Source organism: Nipponia nippon, unplaced genomic scaffold, assembly GCF_047370975.1.
Source record: "Nipponia nippon isolate SJK-2023a ecotype South Korea unplaced genomic scaffold, ASM4737097v1 scaffold_1, whole genome shotgun sequence".
Classification (NCBI taxonomy): domain Eukaryota; kingdom Metazoa; phylum Chordata; class Aves; order Pelecaniformes; family Threskiornithidae; genus Nipponia; species Nipponia nippon.
In genome coordinates this window covers 140730712-140753436 of record NW_028262290.1, presented here as the reverse complement: position 1 = coordinate 140753436, position 22725 = coordinate 140730712, and the positions used below count along the sequence as shown (strand labels likewise).

At 40.1% G+C, this 22725-nt stretch overlaps 1 protein-coding gene and 1 long non-coding RNA gene across 4 annotated transcripts in view; both read left to right on the top strand.

The window, feature by feature from the left end:
* The window catches only part of LOC104014041 (putative acyl-CoA dehydrogenase 6), a 96347-nt gene that overhangs the window by 33758 nt on the left and 39864 nt on the right, over nt 1-22725 (top strand). The window lies entirely within an intron of this gene.
* On the top strand, nt 6351-12770 carry LOC148057642 (uncharacterized). Its single transcript, XR_015708216.1, has 4 exons — nt 6351-6542; nt 6848-6942; nt 11214-11283; nt 12218-12770. It is a non-coding gene; the product is annotated as an uncharacterized LOC148057642 (long non-coding RNA).

Below are 22725 nucleotides of genomic sequence, written 5' to 3'. Positions count from 1 at the left end.
ATTTCAGAGTTGTACCTGTCTGTGGTAGATCAGAATCTGGCCATTGCACGGTTTGTGTGGTGCTGCCCGCTAAATTAGGGAAACCAGGGAAAATGCCAGTTTTCTGTTTGGAAACAAGAGAAACAGAGGGGAACAAAATGAATCAGACTTTCTCTGAGGATATTTTTCAAGCAGTTTAGGTATGTGTCAGAAACATAAAACATGTAAATGTAGAGAATTCCAAAATCTTCCAACTCTTGCTAAAGCTTTAACAGGTTTTAATTGCTCCTGGGTTTAAGGCAAGTGACTGTAAAACAATCTAAGATTCCAAAACTAGAAATATGAGATTATTAATGTTGGAGATTTTTACCATTGTAGTGACCATTATCTAGATCTATAGCATAGTGTGGTTTCTGCAAGGAAAAGTGTGGAGCAGGGTGGAGAGGAGGGGACATGCTATGTTCTACCTTGTACCTGCGTGATGGGGAATCAGGAGATAGCATCAGGTCTTCTGTCCTACTTCCGAGCTGTCTGGGGCTCATGCTGAGTACTGTGGATGCGGCTGCCCTGCGTGGCTTTAAAATGTTTTGCCTGGATTTGGGTAGATTTGTGTTTGTCCCTTGATGTGGTGTGGGTCGTCTTCCACTGGTGGATTTAGTGATAGAGAGTGGGTATGTTGAGGTGGCTGGTTGTTTTGGGGGGTGAACCTGCCGCCTTGCCTGCTACTCCAGTGAGCACTGTAACAAGCTCATCTATAATGAAAGATGGAGAAACCTCCAGCAGAAACTTTCGGTGTCCTGATGTGGAGATGGAGCAGCACATGTGAAGGGTGGTGATCTCTAACACTAACTACCATCATTCCCTTCCCTGTCTTTTGAATGAAAACGCTAATAGTGCTTAAATGGAAAATGGAGTTGAGATGTTAAAATAATTTTCCCTTCCTTTCAGTATTTTATTGATTCAATGGGTAGTAGTGAGCTGTATTCTGTAAATGCCTCCACATGCTGAATGATCTCATTTTCCACGTGGGAGTACAGAATAAACTTCAGAACACAAAAGACTGCATGAAAAGGTGGCATTAATTATACAAAATTACCATCAGAAGGCAGATTATTATACAGAACATTCTTTTTGACATTGTGAAACAGCTTTTAATTTAATATTAAGTTTAATCTGACAACACTCAGAAATAACCACAAAGCTCTGCAGTTCAATTTCTGGCAAGGGAATATCCTTAAAGTTAGTTACTGAAGCATACTAACAGTTTTTGGGGGAAAAGGAATTTAAATATAAGTTCTGCTGAATAGTAATGAAGAAGGGCTTAATTGAAATCAGTCATTTTTAGTCATACCATAGCTCGGTGAGACAAGGTGAAATGGAACAATACCCAAATTTTCTCAGAGTCCCAAATATCTACTAGCTGTGAAGTAGTTAACATCATGGACATGCAACTGTAAACATAAAAGTTTGCAAAAAAAAAAAAAAAAAAAGGGTTGACATTTAGTTGATGTATTGTTTAAAAAGAAAGAGGAAAATGAATACAGCAAGTAAGAGGAGAAATCAAAACTTAATGTAGATAGCACGCACCAATTTGTCTGTGGCCACAGTTGCAAAATGTGCAGTAAAGCAAACGCTGGTGAGGTAAGGCTCATGTTTTGCAATTATCCCTGGCTTTGGAGCTGCACAAGCCCTTACATGATTCCTTTTTATCTCTAGTTATGCCAGAGAAATACTGGCTTATTTTAAAAGGCAAAAAACCAACCCAAGAGCTACACTTGCAGGATTATGAAAGTGGGATGGAAATTCTCATATGGTCATAATTACTTTTGCTTGTGTCTGGAGGCCACCGCTGTAAGCAGGGCCCATGGTGTTGGGTGGGTGGGAGATGCCCACGTGGAGCTCGTCTCTGGCCTGAGCCAGCTGCCAGGAGAAGGCTTCACAGCTGGGAGTTGAAATGCAGAAGTGGCAAAGGCAGTCTGGAGCAGAGCCAGAAACTGGACCCTAATTTTAGGAGGCTGGGTAGCAGTGATGAACATGGGAGACGGGAGAATCCTGATCAGGATGGTTTGTGTTTGCTTTCAGAAAAACTTGGGGGAATTACTGTAGTCCAAGACTTGAAAGACCCTAGCAGATGAACCATGCGGAGAAGTGCTTACCTCCAGCATCTCCTTGCATACCTGCTCAGCTTCCCTGCTCCCTCCCCATTTTTGTCTGTGATGTTTTTCAGTCAAATTATTTTTTTTGTGAGAGTGGTTAATTTCAGAAATAGGGGGAATGTTTTTAAAACATGAAAAAAACGTTCTTGCTGCTCAGACAGCAGGCTGTGAAATCACTTGGCAGGGATGTTTTTATTTCAGCTGACCCTGGAGAATCTGAAGGATACCACAAATGCATTTTTAATGGTCAGCTGCAATTTTACTCATAAGTAATAAATTGCAACGAATCAGAGCATCATTTAGGGTGAAAAATAGCTCAATGATGTGAAGTCATTCTAAAGTGCAGGGCCAGATGAAAATATCCATGTTCAACATAGGCTTTGAACTCATCATGTTTGTGAAGACAGGCAATAAAAAGCAGAATCAAAGCATTGCTTTATTATTTTTTGTGCGAGATGTATGTCACAACCTGGTCTGCAAAGGACACAAACTCGAGGGATTATAGTTAAGCTCATTTTCAAGATGATACTCTGTGAAGACCATACGTCAGCGTTGTGTCTTGTTCTTGCAGCAGTGCTTTAAACACTGAGGCTGCTGGCTGAGACTCTCAGATAATGGAATATAGCATCCCTGTTGCTTACCTGGGCCTTTTTATCTGCTTAGGGCCAAATATCACCTTTGTTTAAATAACCTTTGTGCAAGATAAATTTTCAAAGGCCTGAGTGTTGGTTATTGTCTTTTTCCTATTGAACATCAATGAGAGTTGGGCACATATTTGCAATTCTAGTATTTTGAAAGTTGAGCTTGTAATGAGAAAAAGGAAGCGATGTGATGAATATTAGGCTTCCTCTTTGTTTACTTCCTTAGCACATCTTTCCTTGTTGGTTTCTAACAAAGCCTTCAAGCTGCCTTGAAACACGTAACCAGATCAGTCGGTCCGCCCTAAGTGTTTGCTGCAGCTCTTTCCTCTCTCCCAGAAGGATTACGCTGGCGCAGTGCAGAGTGAGGGGAAGCAAGACAGGTGACGAGTCCTGCTCGCAGTGATTTTAAAGGTAGCATCCTCACTGGCTTTAATGAGCCCTGGATTAAAGGGCAGGAAACGTCTCCTGCAACTTCCCTGTAACCGCGGGAATGTCCCTGAGCCACCCGTGGATGTGCCAGCTCTGGGGACGGGTGGATATCACCATACCCCCTTTCCTGTCCAGAACAGCTTCTAAAGTTGGGGCAGAGGTTTACCTGTGATGAAATAGCACTGATGCTACCTGGGCTGCCGTGGTGGTTGTTGGGAGGGAGGGGGACACTGAAACCTGTTGTTGTGAAGCTGTGATGTGTTATTAAATGCTTAGTTTCCTTTAATACTTTTGGATGTTACCAAGCTTAGCCAACATAATTCGAGGTCCCAAAGATAACTGGTTCCTGCGTGTCTGAGAAAGTCATTAACGGGTGAGAGGAGCAAGACAGGAATTAATGCCACCAAGAACAGAAACACAGTGGTGTAAGCTGAAATCGTCCGTTCTCTTGGCCTGATACCTGTCTTACCTCCTCCCTTGGCCCCGGCTCGGGCACCTTCGCAGGGAGCCCCTTACCCTGTGCGCTGCCTTTTGCCTGGCCGCTGCCTGAGGGCATGGAGGGGGCAGCTGGTGGTGCGGAGCCCTGAGGAGCACGGGGCGGTGGGAGCAGAGCACCTGGAGCTCTGCTTTTCGGACAGGATTTCCCTTGACGTGATGGCAAAAGATACCACAATCTAGTTCTTTTTCCTTTGCTGGGTCGCCAGACAGAGTAATGATCATGACTGATGCCATAAATATTTATAGAAAAAAAATTCCATCCCATCTTCCTCTTTCACTGATGTTTTTTATCCTCCCTGTTTCTCTGCTTATTGTCAAATTACCCATCTGATTCATTTTTCATTGTATCTACTCCTCACTCTACACTTGTGGGCTACTGTGATATTGCATATATTCAGGTTATTGTGAGACGAATTATTGTGCTATTTTTTGAGGAGTGGTTTTTTACTATATATTGTGCACACTGGTAATAAGAGTGTTTCTGTATTGCTTTGAGATGGTATATTACTATTGTCAAATGTATTTTTTTTGCGAAGTTAGTTACACAGCAGTCACGCTTTTTTGATATTTTAGAAAAGGTTTCACTGGTTTATTTTTTCTAAGGAAATCTTTGTAAAGCCATTTTCAGTAGCGGTGCTTTACATATTCATGCATTTATACATATTTTATACAGCCTAAATATGTTAAAGAAAAATGAAGGGTCAAGCAGAAGCTCACAGATCCAATTAATGAGATCTAGTAAATGGCCTTAAATCCTTTGTGCATTGAGAGTGGGGCACGAAAAAAGCTCTCCTGATGCTTATTTTGACTTACTCCTTCAATATTTAATTAGCATGGCTTAGTCACCGTAATTCTCAGTGAGTTTTTAAAAGATTTAATTTGAAACTAATTGGACTAATACACTATTAATTACCCAGACCTGCAGATGTAGGAAGTCAGTCTCTGTGAAGACACTGGGTGTGGTTCTAGGTCAAGACTGAAGCTCAGGTGTGGCTGAGTAGAGTTAGGGAAATCTCTCCAGCTTTCTCTCTACCCTGTTTGTCATCTCTAGAGGGGGAAGAGGTGAGCGGCATAACAGCCTTGATGCTGTGCTTGGCGTTTGTCCTACAAGCAGAACCAAGTAAGCCCAAAGCAGTGGTCTTCAGTCTCGTCTTGCCACTGTCGCTCACATTATGGACAGCATGTTGCTGGCATGTGTACATGCATACGCTTGTATACACACATGTGTCTTATTATACATATATATGTGTGCGTATATGCATGTTAAGGCACATCATAGAATGTCTCAAGTTGGAAGGGACCCATAAAGATCATGGAGTCCAACTCCCTGCCCCTCGCAGGACTACCTGAAACTAAACCATATGCCTGAGAGTATCATCCAGATATACATATGTTTTCCAGGCTTTAAAGAAGTATTAATGAGCAACTTTTATTTTGCTGTGAATTTTAAAGGGCGAAACAATTGCATTGCTCGTGGAACATCATTTTTTTTCTGAGGCCCTTTCCTGATTGGGTTTACAGGTATGGGTGATCTATGGGGGATGCCTTATTTCTTACAGGGTCAGGGTGCTTTTTCTTTGCCTAGTAGACATACTGCTAGTTGGAGACGCTTGTCTCGATAATCAGCAAGTGAAATTTCAGTGAAGCATTACAAACTCTTTAAGTTTTGCATTCTCACTACTGGGTAGATGGGCATTACTGTAAATTTGCAATAAACATGTCATATTGAAATTTGAGAACTTGGCGGTTTGATTCAAGTGAGGAAGCTTGCTTATGCTTCATAACTCTTGCAGTTTTGTGTAAGCATTGCTTAAGCAATCTCAATTGATCATGAAGAGCATACACCTGAGTCTCCTTGTTAGGTCAGAAACAATGTGAAGTAGAGGCTCAGATCTCTCAGTTTTAGAAGAATAAAAAGTAAAATTGTGAATGTTTTTGTTTGGATTTCTTTCTTTTTTTTTCTTACATTTTCCAAAACAATGCTGTCCATTTTTTCTGCTGATAACTTGGTTCTCACCTGTGTTGTTTGTCTGAGGTCTTATACCTTACTGAGTATTCAGACGTGGCTTGTTAGCAGTGGATTTGCAGGCACAGAAGCATTGCTGTGGCGTGCTGTGCAAACCCTGCCCAGCTAGCCATTCTTCCACGTACCTGTGACCCTGCCAGGCAGTGAAAGGTATGGATGGCAGAGCAGAGAGCCTGCTGTCTGAGACACTGCCCCACTGCTGTGGGGTCTGATCATGTAGTGATACGGGGATTAGGCTTTTCTGTGCATCGTTTTGTTCAAATGGCAGGATGAACCCACCTTCTGCCTGATTAAAAACAATGCAGTAGTAACTATGATGGCAAAATATTAGCAAGACCTTTTTTTGTGAGTTTACAACTGTTCCTGGTGTGGTGGCAACATGTGTTGCCAAATGAATTACTATTTGGAAGGGTGCCCTGCATTTCAGAGACCCTCAGCTGCTGTAAATCTCAGTAACGTAGTGTGAGGGGTGGTTCTTCACACTGACATCAAAACTGTGGCTGCTTGCATTGGTCTCCCAACCTCCCATCTCAGGAGGGAATGAAGGAAGCAGAGCTGTCTCCTCAACTATGTAGGAGATCAAGTGTAGCTCTTTTCACATTTCTTGGAGGAGCTGGAGGCTGAATGATTTGAGTCTGTAGTAGGAAGGGTGACTGCAGTTTCTGTCACCCATCCTATTTAGAAAAAGGAGCAGTAAGATTGCTTACCTGAAGTAAAATCAGTTATTGGATCTCCATGCATTAGCTGCTCCAAATCCTAAGTCGCAACTGAGAATATTCTTAAGTGAGGTGTCTTTTAGTCGATTATCTATAGGTAATGCAGTATACGTTAGCGGCCAGAAAAGCTGTGTTTTATTTGATTAAGAGCTTAGAAACAACAGAGCCCTTTTCCTGGCATGTGCCATGTCTAGTGGCAATAAAAAGAACTTAAATCTTGTTTCAACTCAGTCAGCTTAATTTCTTATACTGCTTTTGTTTTTCCAAAATAAAAATTACTGGAAAATGACCTTATTTTTTTTACATGCTGCCAGAGACAAGTTTATATATATGTATTTTTTATAGTCTTACTTGATCTGTGATCTTGATTTCAAACTTTTTTACAAAACATCTTTCCATCAGCAAGAGAGACATTTTTGAAAGCTGTTCGTGTTTGACTGTTGGGATAACTTTGCTGTGGTGCTGGACTGCTTTTGCCAGGAAAAGACCCAAGTTCAGTAAGTAGCACCAAACTGCTTTCTGCTGTCCAAAGTTTGGAGTTATTCTTTATGTAAGTGCGAGCAGAATTTGATCCTCTCTTTATTTTAAGAACTTTATTTCTTTTTTCTCTTTGCTACAAGGCTGCTTTCTGCATCTGTTTACCACACATGTTGCAAAGGTCATCACTGTAATTACTAGTGAAAGCTCAAAAAAGAGGGAATCGACCTTTCCTGTGTTTCAGCAGATTTTCATCTACAACTGTTTGCCCAAACCCCAAATTAACTGCATATTTTACCAACACTGAGACAGATTTGGAATGGGAGCTCTTAGCTGGGCATGTCTTGACCTGAAAGTTTTTGGCAAACTAATGAGTTCAGGGAAGAAACGAGGAAAGCTCAAAGGATTGATTTGTAGGAGCAGTTAAAGAGCTCAGTAGTTGAGCTAGGGAGTGATTAAAGGCATGTGATTACGATGTATGTGTCAGACATACACAAGGAAAGGAGGAGCTGTTCAGGACAGTGGAAGAAAAGAAGAAATATTGCCTGAAAAACTGCCAGCAAATAAAACAGTGAGATTATCACCTACCACCAAAAATTGGAAAGCTGGAGACATACCAGTTGTATTAAATGGGCAGGAGAAGATATGCAGCTGGGACTTCCTCTTCTGGAACTCACGGGATTCTTTAATTTCTTGGATGCTTTAATTCAGATTTACTGGCAGATTCAGATTTAGGGGACTGCTTGAGCATGTCATCTGACTTCAGGCTTAATATGGGTAATTTAGTTCCATGCAGTAATCATAGAATCATTTAGGTTGGAAAAGACCTAATCAACTGATCAAATCCAGTACTTCTGGGTAAACTGGAGAAGTAGGTTTCAGCCTGTGGCCTATGGATCACTGTAGATTACTTCCAAGATGAACACAAAAAGTTAATGAGGACAGCAAACTTCTTGTCAGTAGGCTTGAATATTTACTGTAAAAAAAAATTATGTCCCTGAAAGAGGGGAAAAAAACCCCAACAAAACAAAGGAAAGCAGTAAATTTATTGCGTATGTCTGTATATGCTTTAAAAGCTATCAGATTTTAATTTTTGTAGAGGAATGGTCAGCACCGTATTTGGCAAGATTGTTACAGCAGTTAGCTATACTCACTGATGAAAATCTGTGTCTTGTTTCAAGACTCAATTTTACAATTTTCAGCTTCTGGCTGTTGGATCATATATTACCTACCCTTTCCTGAATCATTACTTTGGTCATGGAGTCAAGGTAACAGCAGGAAGACCAGAAACTACCATAGAGGTATCAAAAAGTAACACACCAACATAAGTTTGCTAACAAATATTTGAAGAGGTAAGATCTCCAGCAGATTTCAGGCCAGATCAGCTTCTTTCATTTTTGGAGTTGGTGTAGAGCGGGTAACCTCTTACTGTGTGCTCTGGCTAATGTGACAGAAATGTGCTTGTGCCTGATCCAGGCTGAATTTTTACTGTGATGGAGCTGCTAAAGCACTGGCCTAATATCAGTGACTGGGGAGTCCTGGCTTCTGCTAGTCTTCAGTGGTGCAGTTATCTATGATGCTTTCTGTGTTATGATGCTATCTAATTTTTTATGATTTTTTTTCCGATTTTTTAAAAAACATTAAATTAATTCTCTATGTATATTTTTTTCCATTAAACTCAGGAAATGCTTTAAAGGTTTTGTGTTTGAAAAAACAATGAAATAACAGTGCAATGAGTCATTTCAAATCTAGTTTTCATAACTCAGTGTAGGAATGTCAGTAAGTCAAGATAAAAATAGAGGAAGTTCTATGGTCAATATTAATACTTATATATGAAATATATAAGTAGGAATTCAGGAAATGAATATTTTTTTAATTTATGTAGAGACTACTTTTACATTTGATATATCTGTAGAGTTACTTGGCTTCAATTCTCATGTCCTCAAGGCTTTATTGTTTAATCATCAGTACGAGCATCTTTCTTTATAGATTAAATACAGATATAAATAAGTCTCTTTTCAGTGAACAGTGTCGCAGTATGAATAATGAAAAGGGAATCAGGTTGGTATTGACAGCAGGCAGTTTTTCTTCAGAAGCTTCATAGACACTTTCTCTGAACAAATTTATTAAATAATTTCAAATACATGTTTATAAGTTTTTGTTTTCTATTAGCAAACAGGCAGAAAGACCATTTCTGACTGTGGATTATTTGCTATGAACATTTCAATCACATATATAATTCTCAGCAGTGAATTCTCTTATGAATTTTTTTTAATTTTTTTTTTATTTGTTTGAAAGTTTTGCTGTGTTTCTGTGAAAAGAAACCTCGCTCATGGTGTCATTGAAAGTAGTGAAAAATGTGAAGTTGTTTATCACGAAACTAATGAAGAAATAATCTCAGCTGTAAACAGAAAAAGATAAACAAGAAAAACATCAGTCTTTAGTTCTCTTGTTACTCCCTCTAGACAGCTTGTTACATCACGTTGAAGTTAGAGAGTATATGCAATGGAAGGACTTTTAAAGTAAATTTTGTGGAACAAACCACCAGAATTGGTGTGATTCTGTTCATGTCTTCTGCTATTCTGTCATCTAAAAGACCCAAGTAGGGTATTAAACAGACAAATCTGAAACTTCCTCTATAGATTCTGAATATGGGACAGGAGGTTTTTCATATACCTCTAGTTTGATTTTGTATTATTCAGACAGTGCCTCTGTTGTGGTTAGTGACGCTCATTAAAGAGTGTGTAGTGTGGCTACTAGCATTAGAAAAATGGAGTTTTTAAGTGGAAGCGTACCTTCTTGCCACAGAGGTTCTTTGAAAGCTGATGAAAATATTAGAAGTTCATTAAAAAAAAAATAAAAAGAAAAGTATCTTTCTAAGAATTAAAAGTAGGAACCCGCTATGTTGTGCAGGGAGACAGATTAACCACTGAAGGATACTGTAGAATAATTTAAACCACTCTGCCACATTTTAGTACCAGTTATTTCCTAACTCTTTCTGTTGAATTCAGGCAGTTCTGGTTGTAAGGCCGAGGGACGGGGAAACAGGCAGAGGCAAATTATGCTTAGGCTGCAATACCAGCTGTGCTGCTGACAGCAGGACGGTGTGCCGGCCACCACTGTGCCAGGAGTCAAAAGTTCTCCTCCTGCTGACTTCTGCTTGTAGAAGGGGCAATGGTTTGTACTTGCTTAGGGATCATCTGTTACCTTCAAACCAGTCTTAACAGTGGGATGAGGAAAATGTCAGTCCCAGCTGGTAACAGTCCCAAATCCATGTTTGGGGTGGCAGTCTCTGCAGGGCTGCGTGCCCTCACCCTGCGGTTAGGTTTATCCTGTGTCTGCCCATTTCCATGGAGGCTACTCTTACACCAGACAAGGTTATGGGATGGCAATAAAAAAGCATTATCTATTAGAGCATTCAACTAGGTGCCTGGCTGCAAAATTGGAAATGCAGAAAAGATTTTTATTTTTTTAAATTCCGGATTTAATTTAGCAAGTAGATCTCAGTGGTGTCCATATAACCACTCTGGACAGTGGGCACTGGCAACTTCTTCTCTCCACCTGAGGGCTGGTTTGCTCTGGAGGCCTCCAGCTTCCATCTTGCCCTGCTGGTGTTTGAGGAGTGTCCCTGAGTTACTCCGAGCACTGGAGCTGGCTTGTGTTTCTCCAGGGTCTCCACCTGCCTCTCAAGCAGCCTTGTCTCACTGTTTGCTTTTACCAAGAGGAATCTCTAGGTAGAGCACGTACCAAGTTGGTTGTGAGCATTCATATTTCCTTTCACCCCTTTCTTCATTGAATTAGGTTTAAAAATAAAATACTTCTATTATTAAACTTCCTTCTCCTTTGTTTTGTGTGGTGGAGAGCATCACTCTTCCCATCTGTCTGCCTTCCTTCCCCATGTGCTTCCCTGAAATTACTCCTCTATTGTGTTCTTTAATTACACTCTTCCCAGCTTCAGGGAATTTGAATTCTTCAACATTGTGGCAAAGTCCCATCATTTGTGTATCAAGAGACTTGTTCATTATACCTCTGTTAGGCATCTTGCAGCATCTACTTTGCCATAGAGACCATAGACAACACAATATTAAACTGCAGGCAGTGCATCCTTTTCTAAATTACTTTGTCCTTCCACACCATTTTCTTCCATGCCTTTTACCAGTTTTGTGGATTCTGCTGTCATCATTAAGGGGAAAGAATTTTTTGTCTTTTTATTAAGTAGTAAGGCATTTTAAAAGAAAGTCCATGGTGTAATACCACGGCATTATTGCCTCACTGGCCATTTGTTTTACAGGCATACAAAATGCTTCTGTGCTTATGCAAGGAGATGAGAAAACGAAGGTAGATGAGTGGATAAATGAGAGGTAAGAGGTACAGGTGTTTGGCCCCTCTCTTTCATATGATGTTTTCTCAGCGGGAAAGGCCTGATAGCAGGTAGTACACTGTATCTCCAAAGTAAAACCTGACCATCAAGAAATGGGGACAGCAGTGAGGCAGTATGGAGAGGTGAAGGCTTTTTGCTCAGCAATCAGTAGAGCACAGCACTGTGGCTGTTGTTGACCGCAGTTGAGAAACTTAGCTAGAGGTCAGATTAAAAAGAAAAAAAAAAGCAGAGAGAAAGTGAGTCAATGGGGAAACATTAGGGATAATGAAATTCCAATATGATTAGTTTTTATGTAACCTTGTTGTCACACATTCTCCATTGCTGGCAGGCTAAACAGAGAAGTCTCCTGATCCAGCTGTAAAATCTGTACAAATTGGTTTTGTTTTTTTTCCCATCTTTTCTGTGTTTGTAATCAACAAAACAATCAGATCAGCAATGCCCATTCATCTTGCTAGGACATTCCAAAAGCATCCTGAATGTGGCAAAAAAGAAGATAAATCTTCCCTAGCATAAGGAGCAGGGCTGGGTGATGCGCAGCGCCCAAAGCTGGGTTTACACTGATGAAGACCTTTCAACGAGAGAGAAATTAGGAAGCAGATTCATCCCAGGTCAGGATGGGAAACACAAAGCAGAGGACAGGATTTGTCTGAAGACTTATCCTAGCTCTGGAAAGTCAGCATAGAAGGACACACTAAGAGATGGAAAACAACTGGAAGAAAAATTAAAATCATATCAAGATGTGTTGTTTGATTTATCCATAGTCATCTTCAAATAAGAGTATCCAGTTTCTTAAAGCTCTTCATTCCAATATAATAAAGTTTGGTAGGTGTTTTTCTGTTTTGCTCAAAGTTATTTAGCCTTAAGACTAATTTTTCTGCAAGCTGACAGGCTGCACACATCTTTTCAACTTGCAGGGCTGGATTAAACAGGACTCCAACAGCACCAACCACTCCAACAGAAAATCAGGAGCAAGCCAAATCCTGCAGAGTGAACTGCAATTAAATTGCAAGTGGGAGACATTTTCTCGTGGTAGAACATTAGCCAGGGTAACCTCAGTCTGCAGCAGCAGAGCTCCCAAACACAGGAACTTCCCTAAAATGGTAATAGGTTGGGGTTTCTTTTGTGTTTTTTTTTTCTGTTCATGGCAATGCTTTTAACACATAAGAATAATCTGTGCACTAAGGAAATGTATCTGATTCTTTTGTGTAAACCTCCTTAAAATGCAGAGCATAGTGACTTGGTTTGGTTTAAAAGTGTAATTGGTAAGGTCTGTGTCTTAGCATGCTATTTAGGTGAGTTTGTATTTGGTGCATTTTTCATGTCTTACTTTAATTAATCACTCTCAATTTAGTCCATACTTTACCAGTGCTACTCTAAAATTTAGAGAACAGCATTAGCCACAGTCACAATGTGAGAAGGATTTCAAACAAGAAAAGACTCTTCATCAGCACTTGGTGTTGTAAGAAAAACAGAAAATCTGTAGCTCAGTCATTACAGTTACCATGTTTGCATAAATGTGAGCAAAATAAATGAGCCAGTTTCTTCCTTTGTTTCTGCTTGTGGTTTTTTTGTTCTGGTTTGTTTCGGGTTTGGGGTTTTTTTGAGGAAGAAGATATACATTAATTCATGTTTGATTTGTTTTATGTCCCTTGACGTGAAGTGGTGAGGCTGTAGCCTGGGAGATGCTGTGATCTTTTCCAGATAGAAAAACTTATCTCACTTTTTTTCCCTTTTTTTTTTTTTTTTAATGGAAAGAGAATTTAAGCTTTACGTTTGAGGAATAATTCATGTAACTTTTCATTGTTTCAGTGAAGTATAGAATCATGGAATGCTTTGGGATGGAAGGGACCTTTAAAGGTCATCTAGTCCATCCCCCCTGCAATGGGCAGGGACATCTTCAACTAGATCAGGTTGCTCAGAGCCCCATCCAGCCTGGCCTTGAATGTTTCCAAGGATGGGCCATGACCACCTCTCTGGGCAAACCTGTTCCAGTGTTTCACTACCTTCATTGTAAAAAATTTCTTCCTTATATCTAGTCTGAATCTACCCTCTTTTAGTTTAAAACCATTACCCCTTGTCTTATCACTACTGGCCCTGCTAAAAAGGCCCTCTGCATCTGTCTTATAAGCCCCCTTTAAGTACTGAAAGGCTGCAATAAGGTCTCCCCAAAGCCTTCTCTTCTCCAGGCTGAACAACCCCAGCTCTTTCAGCCTTTCCCCATAAGGGAGGTGTCCCATCCCTCTGATCATCTTCGTGGCCCTTCTCTGGACCCTCTCCAACAGGTCTATGTCCTTTTTGTACTGAGGACCCCAGAGCTGGAGGCAGTGCTCCAGGTGGGGTCTCACCAGAGCAGAGCAGAGGGGCAGAATCACCTCCCTCGACCTGCTGGCCACGCTTCTTTTGATGCAGCCCAGGATACGGTTGGCTTTCTGGGCTGTGAGAGCACATTGCTGGCTCATGTCCAGCTTTTCATCTGTAAGTATAGCATGGTCTTAAACCTTACTGCGAATTTTGAGGCCATTCAGTATTCAATGAGCAATGCTTTTGTTCTTTCCTCAAATATTTTAAACATAGAGTGAGAGTTGAGCATAAATTGATGTCTTTGTTGTGGGCTTTCTCATTCTTCATGGTTCAGTATAATGATGTAGTTGAGAGAAAGGAGACACAGTCACTGCTGCTTTGCTCACTGTTAATTTAGAGTTGCCAGAATCACTCAATTTGGGACTACCTAGTTCTGAGAGATGCTATAAACTGGATTTTCATTAAGCATGATGAGTTAGCAAATAGTTGTAGTCCTTAAAAGGAGAGAAAACATGATAATAATGCAGCACTGAAAGGATATGCAGTGTGCTCAACATTGTGAAGCTTATGACTTTTAATACATCTATTATAATTTCATGTGAGACATTGCAGAAGCTTCAGAGTGGGTCACTGATTGAAATCTGTGGCTGCTTATATATCACTTTACTTCTTTTGCATCTAGTTCTGGATTTTGATCATGCTAATGTTGCTGAAAAAGCTGCTTCACAAACTTGAACGACTGATCTGGCTCTTGGGCAGTTAATGAAGACAGTCTGGACTTGGTGTGGGATTGGTGTCTCCACCAGACTAAGGGTATGCAGAGATGTTGAATGTGCTACGTTTTTCCATGGTGTGAGATGCAAGCTTTGTACTGGAAATGCATCTTTAAGCCGGAGCCGTTCCAGGGCAGACATCTGCACGTCTGCTGCCTCTGCTGAGCAATCTGGAAAGCCCACAGCACCTCAGCTGCAGGTGAACTCCAATGGTCCAGCAGCGATGGGCTCCTTGTGTGATTCAGAGGGATGATCCCTGCATGCCCAGCCACCTCCTGTGTTGTGCACTGCCCATAAATGAGCAAACAAGTTGAGCCCAGCACCTCTTTAGGGTGTTTCTGAAATACTGGAAAGCTTATCAGCCAGCTCTTCAGAGATGTGACTTAAGAGTAACAAGGAGACAGGGGAAAATATTTATCTGTCTGAACAGAAATTGTGCAGGAGACCACGGGAAAAGTGGCTACATGGTGAGCCATCTAACCATGGTAAAAGGTGCCTATGGTAATAAAATCCTCTTCAGTTCACTTTCTTACAGCCCTGTGCTACTCAGCAGTGTCTCACGGCCACAGAAGCCTGTTGTGTTACAGCTGGATGGATGGGGGCACGTGAAAATCAGGCAGATATTTTTGTGACTCTTGGATGTGTTTCTAAAATAGTGCCTCTTATGAGACGGAAAGGAATGTAACTCTCAAAACACATGCCAAAAAGCCTTAATATATTAACATAATTTTATAATTGTGTGTTGTTTCTGGAGATTCTTAAACCTACGTACCAATAAATTGACTGGGATTTTCTTTTTTATTTCAAATGTTTCAGTTACTCATTTAGAAACAGTGCATACAACACTATAATAAACCCCTGGTGTCTGATGGATGGTTGCCAAGCCTATCCTGTTTTTAAAATTGTTTTCTATTAGATGGATCTAATGGAAAGTGCATTGTAAAAGACCAACTTAAAAAATAGTAATAATATGTAGTTTTGATAAGTGTTTTTTCCTTCATGAAAAAGCTGCCTTTCCCTCCCCCATCCTTCCCACTTTCCCTCTACTTGTAGATGTGTGGGAGAGATGGGGGCAGCACGATGCCTCTGGAACATTTGTCTCCTCGGGAGGTGGAAGGTAGAGAGGTCTCCAGCCTCACTGGTATTTTTCTTTTGGTTTGAAAGGAAGGAATGTTATTGGCTAGATTATTGAGCCGTGAAGATAATAACTCAGGTATTTGGCAATACTTCTAAGATTATTTTTCAAATATCTTGTGGAATAATTTATTAATTTCTGGGAAGAAGAATTTTTTTTTTCCATATAAATGAACTGGTTTTGCTGCCTTTTTTTTTTTTTCAAATATGAATATTTAAATGTCAGTTTCAGAGCCATCCCATAAGTATGAATATATACAATACAATCTATATGTTGATTTAATATACTTTCCCTTTCAGAATTACTCAGCATACGCAATAAAATTTAATTCCTTTGCAAATTTACCATGTGACCACATATTCAAGGTTATCTTTTCCTGAAGAATACATTTATTGCTATGTTAACTCTAGTGTGATGTCTTAAGAACAAGAATTTGAGGTGTAATTTGTTGTATAGCTACTTATAAAAAAGCAAATGACTGAGATGAATAGCCAGCCTCTGACATTCTTGGAGCTCCTGAGCGGTAGCTGAAGGCATGAACGTCCCTGCTCGGGTTCCTGAGTGGTCCGTAAATAGCAGAGATAGTATTCACAATTGGAAGAGGTCTGACTTTAGCTGCAAGTGTTTATACAGTCAGTAATGCAAATGCACTTTCACTGTAGACATTAATTTGCTATGGCTAAATCTATTTTCTATTTCTGTTGTAAAAAAATGACAGTTAAACTGTGTAGTAAAAGGGTAGTTAGACTACTGAGTGCATTAGCACTTAGGGTCATTACTTATAATTCAGGTAGGACTGGGAGTCAGGGAAGGTGGAAAGGATTTTCTGGGGGGTTTTGTTATGCTTTTCTTAACTCATTTCACTCCTCTACAGATACCTTTAACCATGTCAGTGGTCCCTTTTGCCCTAGGTTATTCTCTATGTATGTTATGGACCTCATTGTGTCAGTCTGATAATTGTGTATTAGGCAGTTTGATGTGTTTTTTAGTAGCAAACTGTATTATAATTTTATCTGCTCTGCAGCTGGGTGCTGTCATTCCCCCTTGGAATACCCTGCTTTTCACGGGTTTGAGTGTTGATTGTTACAGATTTCAGAACCAAATCAATACGAAGAAACAGATAATCCTGATGAATGATAATTTCTTGGAGTATAGCACAGGGGATGATGAAATGCTCATAGAAATAATATAATATTTTGAGTAGAAGGTTCTTTTGAAGAAAAAATCTTGAATGGGGAATTTGATTTCCACTATGCTTTGCACTATACTGAAAATCCTTTCATTTGTGGCCAGTACCACATATAAGGCACACCCTCCAATTTCAATGTAAATAAAAATACTGATGTAGTGTATTTCTCATTGGAGACTGCAGTTCAGATTAGAATCCTGTTGTGTTAGCTCTTTTACAAACAGAGAGGGATAATCTGTTTTATGATGCGGCATGGCTGACAAATCTTAAGGGCAAGGATACACACAGAGTCAGAGGCAAAAATGAGAACTAAACCAGATGTTTTCAGCTCTAGAATAATGCTTGAAGTGTTTGTCCACACTTCTTAAACCAAATAAAAGTTGGCAATGAAACGGGTTTTTCCATTAAAACTATCAAGAATAGATCAAGCATGGGAACATGACAGTTTTATTGAAATATCTATTTTGTTGGAGAAAAAGAAGGGGAAATGCATTGTTTTGATACTGCAAAAAATCTTCCATTTTCATCCTAGAAGGGGCTTTTATTGTGAAATTTCCTTTGTCTGTCTTTTGGGAAAAAAGCCTCCAAACTGACAAAAGGATACAATTTCATGTTATAAAAATATTTAGATTTTTTCATTTTTGACTTTTGTTCCTAGTCTGAGATCAAACTCATGACTTTTCGTGGAAAACTGAAAATTTGGGTTTTGTCTTAAACAGCTAACCACACTATTGCTCAGAAATAGGGATACTCTTTTACTGCTTTGCTGTTGCTAACTCAAGGCAGTTTCAAAACCAATCAGATTTCACAATCAGTCACAAAACACAGAAGATGCTCTCCTTTGGTCTCCGCTGCACTCGGGAAGTGAAACATCTGGAGATGCTCCGGCAGCGCGACAGGCTGTCCCACGGGGCGAGGGCTTGGGAGCTGCTGGGGACGAGGGGCTGTGGAACTGGCGGTCCCAGCCCTGCCTGCGCTGATGGCTGCATCAGCCTGTGGATGCAGATGTTGCTAGCTGAAGAGAATTTTTCCTGTTAATACTTGTAAACAAGGAAATTACCTAACGACAGAGGTGTGCTTCTAGCTGCGGCATTAGTTGATAGATGTCTTTTTAATAATTTGTTCACTGTGGCTCTGCTAAGAATACGTTGATCTGCAATGTGGCAGGTATTCTGGGATGGCATGGCATGTTTTTTGCAGTATCTGGCCCAGCTTCTCAAGGACTTAAGGGGTCAGGCACTGGAAAATAATTTGGTCCTGTAAGCCTGTGCTGATCAGAAATTCCTGTGGAAGCCTCCTGTGGTGTGTTTCTGTTCAGAGTTCTGTGCTACTGAACTAAAACTCCTGTGCTAGCCAGGCTAGTTCCAGAGCACGTCCAAAGTTCGTTTAATTATTCACAGCACACATTCTGAAATAGTTTTTTCTGGAATTTATTCAAAACCAGCATTTGTCAAATTTCTCCCCCTGTGCCTGCGAGTTTAATTCTCAGTTTATAACTCCATTTGGAGACTGGAAGTTTTGGAACTTGTGATCTACTAAAATTTATGCCTTTGGGTGTGACATCTTGAGCTAAGTGGCTAAAGTTTTCCATGTCAGACAAGTCTGGATTTCCAACAAGCTATTTGTCAGCTTGGACTGGAATAAAAGATCTTGTAGAAAAGAAAGTGAAGCACAGCTTTCAGCTGATAAATAGTCAGCCTTTCTACTAAATCTTAGCTTAGAAATTTTAATAAGTAGCAAATGTAATAAATCTGTTTAATCCCTGAATCACATAGTATTGCTTTTCAGTTTAATTATTTGTTTATGTGGAATTCAGAAGAGCCAGAAGGAGTTCTGGGTCTTTTGAATGTTGACTTTATATCCTGATGCCTTTAAGAAATGAAAGTAATTAGCCTGCTTTTTGCTCATAGGGTTTGCTACAAAACCGAGTACAATTTCTTCTGGTTTCAGATCTTGACCCCTTTTCATCCAGCTTTTAAAAAATCCTTACAAATGTACATACTTGTATTCAGTCCTGTTATTCCTCTTTTCTCTCTGTTGTGCTTAAACTGGAGAACATTCTTTGGGCTCTCTCTGTCTGTTACCTGTTGATAAGTCTATTCCCATTTTCTTTCCCTCTTCACCTATGGGATATTGAATGTGTGTACATTACTGTAGATTCCTTATAATATCTATTTGTGTATTCACACTTCAGATCCTGTTGGAGGAAAATTTGCCATGACACAGAGTAACATGAACTTTTCATAGTAGTTTGTGGTAGTTCACGTGAGAGGAAGAGTCCTGAATAGGAGCACCAGCAGCAGATAAAGATGATGTACCTGCTTCATTCTTGTACAGGTGTGAGATTAATTGATTTATTACCTGTTCAAAATGAATGAACACGTTTAAAAGAAGCTAACTGAGCAGCTGTGCAGTTTTCTTGGGAGGAAGAGCACATTTTACATGGGGCTGACAGATGCCTCACTGAGTCCGAAGGCAGATTGCGATGTCTCTGGGGGCTGATTCACAGTGGTGTCAGTAGGACTGCAGTGAACACACACCGTGTTGAAGGATGTTGATGCAATGTTTGCCTGTTCGTCAGAAGGGTGGCAACCTTCAAGCTGGAGAGAAGCAGTATTCCCTGCTGGATAAGCCTGACTCAGAGAATTAAACTGAGCATCCACAAGCAAAACTTAAACCAGGCAAATGTGCAAGAGGTTGTAGGAATGTATATGTTCAATATATGTAAGGAGGTTGACAGTTGTTGCTGATTGACTGACTTCAAGCAGCAGGGAGGTTGCAGAGGTGATATTCCTGAAACCTAGGCTATGGTTTGTTTATGAGCTTGCCCAAAGAGAAACCTCATGAGAAGTAGCATGGCTTTGCCACTGGAGCTCAGGAGGTGCGATATTCAGCCTATATACTTCTTGACTTCATTTTTCCATGTGTTTTTTTCTTGTTTTCTTCATGCTGTGGCATTTCGTTTGACTGACATTTTCAAATGTACAATAATTGACATCTGTACTTTTTAACCTTAAAGAAATAAAATTGTAGGATAATTTAACTAGGCTTCTGTGGAATTGATGCTGGGTCAGGGCTGAGGGGAAAAATAATCTCAGTTTAAAAGCAGGCAGGGGACGACTGAGGAATCTGTGACCAGTGGTTGCATAAAGTTTGTCTCTGAGTTGGAGCTGACGCAATAGCTGGTGCTTGAGACTGTGTGCAATCTTGGATTTTCTTTTTTCTTTCTTTTTTTTTTTTTTTTTGGCTACTGCATCTTTACACTGTTAATGTTTCTTGTGTTGCCATGTGGACATTTTATTCTGTGCAGCTTAGCTTTTCCTTCCCCGTAACATTGTTTGTATGCAATTTTGGCGTTTTGTGTGATTTTTTTTTTTTTTTTAAGAGAGCTGATATCCTTCTGAGTTTGAAGATTTATGTAGATGTGATTGCTTATGGCACTTGATGACACTGTATAACCATTTGGAAAATAAAGAAAACTTACAAATTTGTGAGGGAGGTTTTTGGAAGTCAGGGGGTAACAAATGCAGCTGTTGTCAACCAATGATTTAGAATATACTGCTCTGGCTTTCTAAAGCAGTGTCCTGCACAGCTTTGAACCCTCTTTAAATGTGTCCATGCTGCCCCCAGCTAGGGCCAGGACTGTGTGGTGCATTTGTCTGCTCAGTGGCAGGCACTGCTGAGTTCCTACTTGGCATTTTGTGTTGTTTTTAGGCCGGGGGGGCTGTCCTTACACTGTGGGGATGTTTCACCTGTATTTTCCAGTGTAGCTCTGTCTTAACCTAAAACGGTGCTAGGCAGATCCGATCACCTTACTCATCTCAGTAAATTTTGTTTCTGAAGCAGCAACCATGATGACTTCTATAGCAATGAGTGTTGCAGGAACACACAATTTGCACTGTTAATTGCTCAGGGATTGTACTTATGCCACTAACTGTATATGTTTGAAAAGGAATGAGCAGCCAATCTGTATTTTTCCTTTTCCAAAGAATACTGGATCCCAAGAGTAATATTACTGAGTAAGACTTTGGTTAGCAGAAGAGGTCCTTATCTGCCTTAGATTTTTTGGATGAACTAGTGAGTATCTGTGAGAGATCAAGTACTATATGTGATGGTGATCTTTCTAGGATCAACCAAACACAAATATAAAGCACTGTAATTCATCCTCCTTTGGGACAAACTGAGGGAATTTGATCCATCTGACTAAGATAATCTGTTAAGGGGAACTTTGCATCCGGTACAAGGGGGTTTTGTTTCTTTTTTTGTTCTTTTTGGGTGAACCGATCCAGGTGAAATAGCCAAAAAGTATATGTTCATCTCAACAAGGCTGAAGTGGATGCACAGTGTTTCTGTTACATGAAATGAGAGTTTTTTTCCACTGCATCCAGCAAGAAGCAAATAACCAAGAAGGCAGTAGGTATTTTCTGAGCTTGATCAGCCTAGCCTTTTCAGGATGGGTTTGTGGGACATTGCATAACAGAGAGAGTAACCATTTGGTAATTCTTTAAATTCCTTTTGTGTAAAGAGTAGGAAAGGAATTACAGTGGGATTTCTGTACTGTCCTACCTGGTGACGTTTGCAATTATGTAACTTCAAGGCTCTTCGTAGTTCTCTGGAGCTGAAATTCTTGAACTATATTTATGACAGGTGAGTAAGGTTTGAACACTTAAATTTTGCTTCTGTTGATTTAAAATTGTAGGCTATGATGAAAACTGGCAATTAGCTCTGTCATCTTGGTGTCAGATGTAGGAGTCTCTCAGACCTATCTTAAAAATGGGAGTTGATTGATGTTTTGTTTGTCTTTCTAGTCATTAGAAATAAGAGCATGTTTGTTTTTTGTTGCACTGAGTTAGGTGCCAATAGTAGAAATAACACTGTGTGATTTCCTGTGGTGTAGATACACTTTATGTGAACTTTGAAAGCTCTGTAAACAAATTATATAAGCATTTAAGATTGAGTTACCGATAAGGCTGTATTGTGTTTTCACCATTCCTTTTTCCAGGCTCATTCACATTCTTAAAACTCTCTGAAGACCCCCTGTTTCTCCTTCCTTCAGCTCACTTACAGACCCTTTTCACCATGGATGTTGTCATTCCCACTGACAGCTACTAGATGGGGTTCAGAAGCAAATTCCAAATAGAACAAACTCTTAGAAAGTTTGGACTAGAGACTTCAAGCCTGTCTCATCATTGAAGAGAGTAATATTTGAACAGGGAGCCTGTAGCTGAACAAGTGACAAGAAATGTGTTGGTCTTCACAAAAATGAAACAATTGTATGAAAGATCTCAGCTTCTCCTTTGCCTTTATAAGTCTTTTTTCGTAGGCATTCTTTGCCTTTGTTTTCCCAACTGGTATTCCTGAGCAGTGTTTCTGTTTTGATGTGTTGCAGCTGAAGGTTAGATAGTCTTGCTCTTTTATTTGTATTTTTGGGCATCATCTTTCCTCTCTGCCTATATTAATATATAAAAGTCCTGATACCCTAAATTATCAGATTTAGTAGAATGTACATCTGCATCTTTTAAAAACTATGTTTTTTAAAGCTTGCTGTTTTCTCTCGGACTCCCACTCCACTGGCAGTATCAGAAACTTAACATGTAGAAATAAGCTGGTCTATATAAAATAAGGAGCTTTATTTTTCGGGGTGGGGTGGGGTGGGTGGGTTTAAAATAATGTGGTGGTGGTGATAAGTAGAAAAGCACAGAGCCAATTTAAAAGAAAAACAGGTTAATATAGTGACCATTGTGTGGTGGGTTCACCTTGGTCAGCAGCCCGACACCCACCCAGCCGCTCGCTCACTCCCCCTCCTCAACAGGACAGGGGAGAAGATATGATGGCAAGGCTCAGCTGTCGAGATAAAGTCAGGGAGACTGCTCACCAGTTACTGTCATGGGCAAAGCAGCCTTGGCTTGGGGAAAATTAATTTAATTAGCTGCAAAGTAAAATAGATTTGTGTAGTGAGAAACAAAGGCAAATGAAAACAACATGTTCCCCCCATCCTCTCCCCCTTCTTCCCATGCTCGGCTT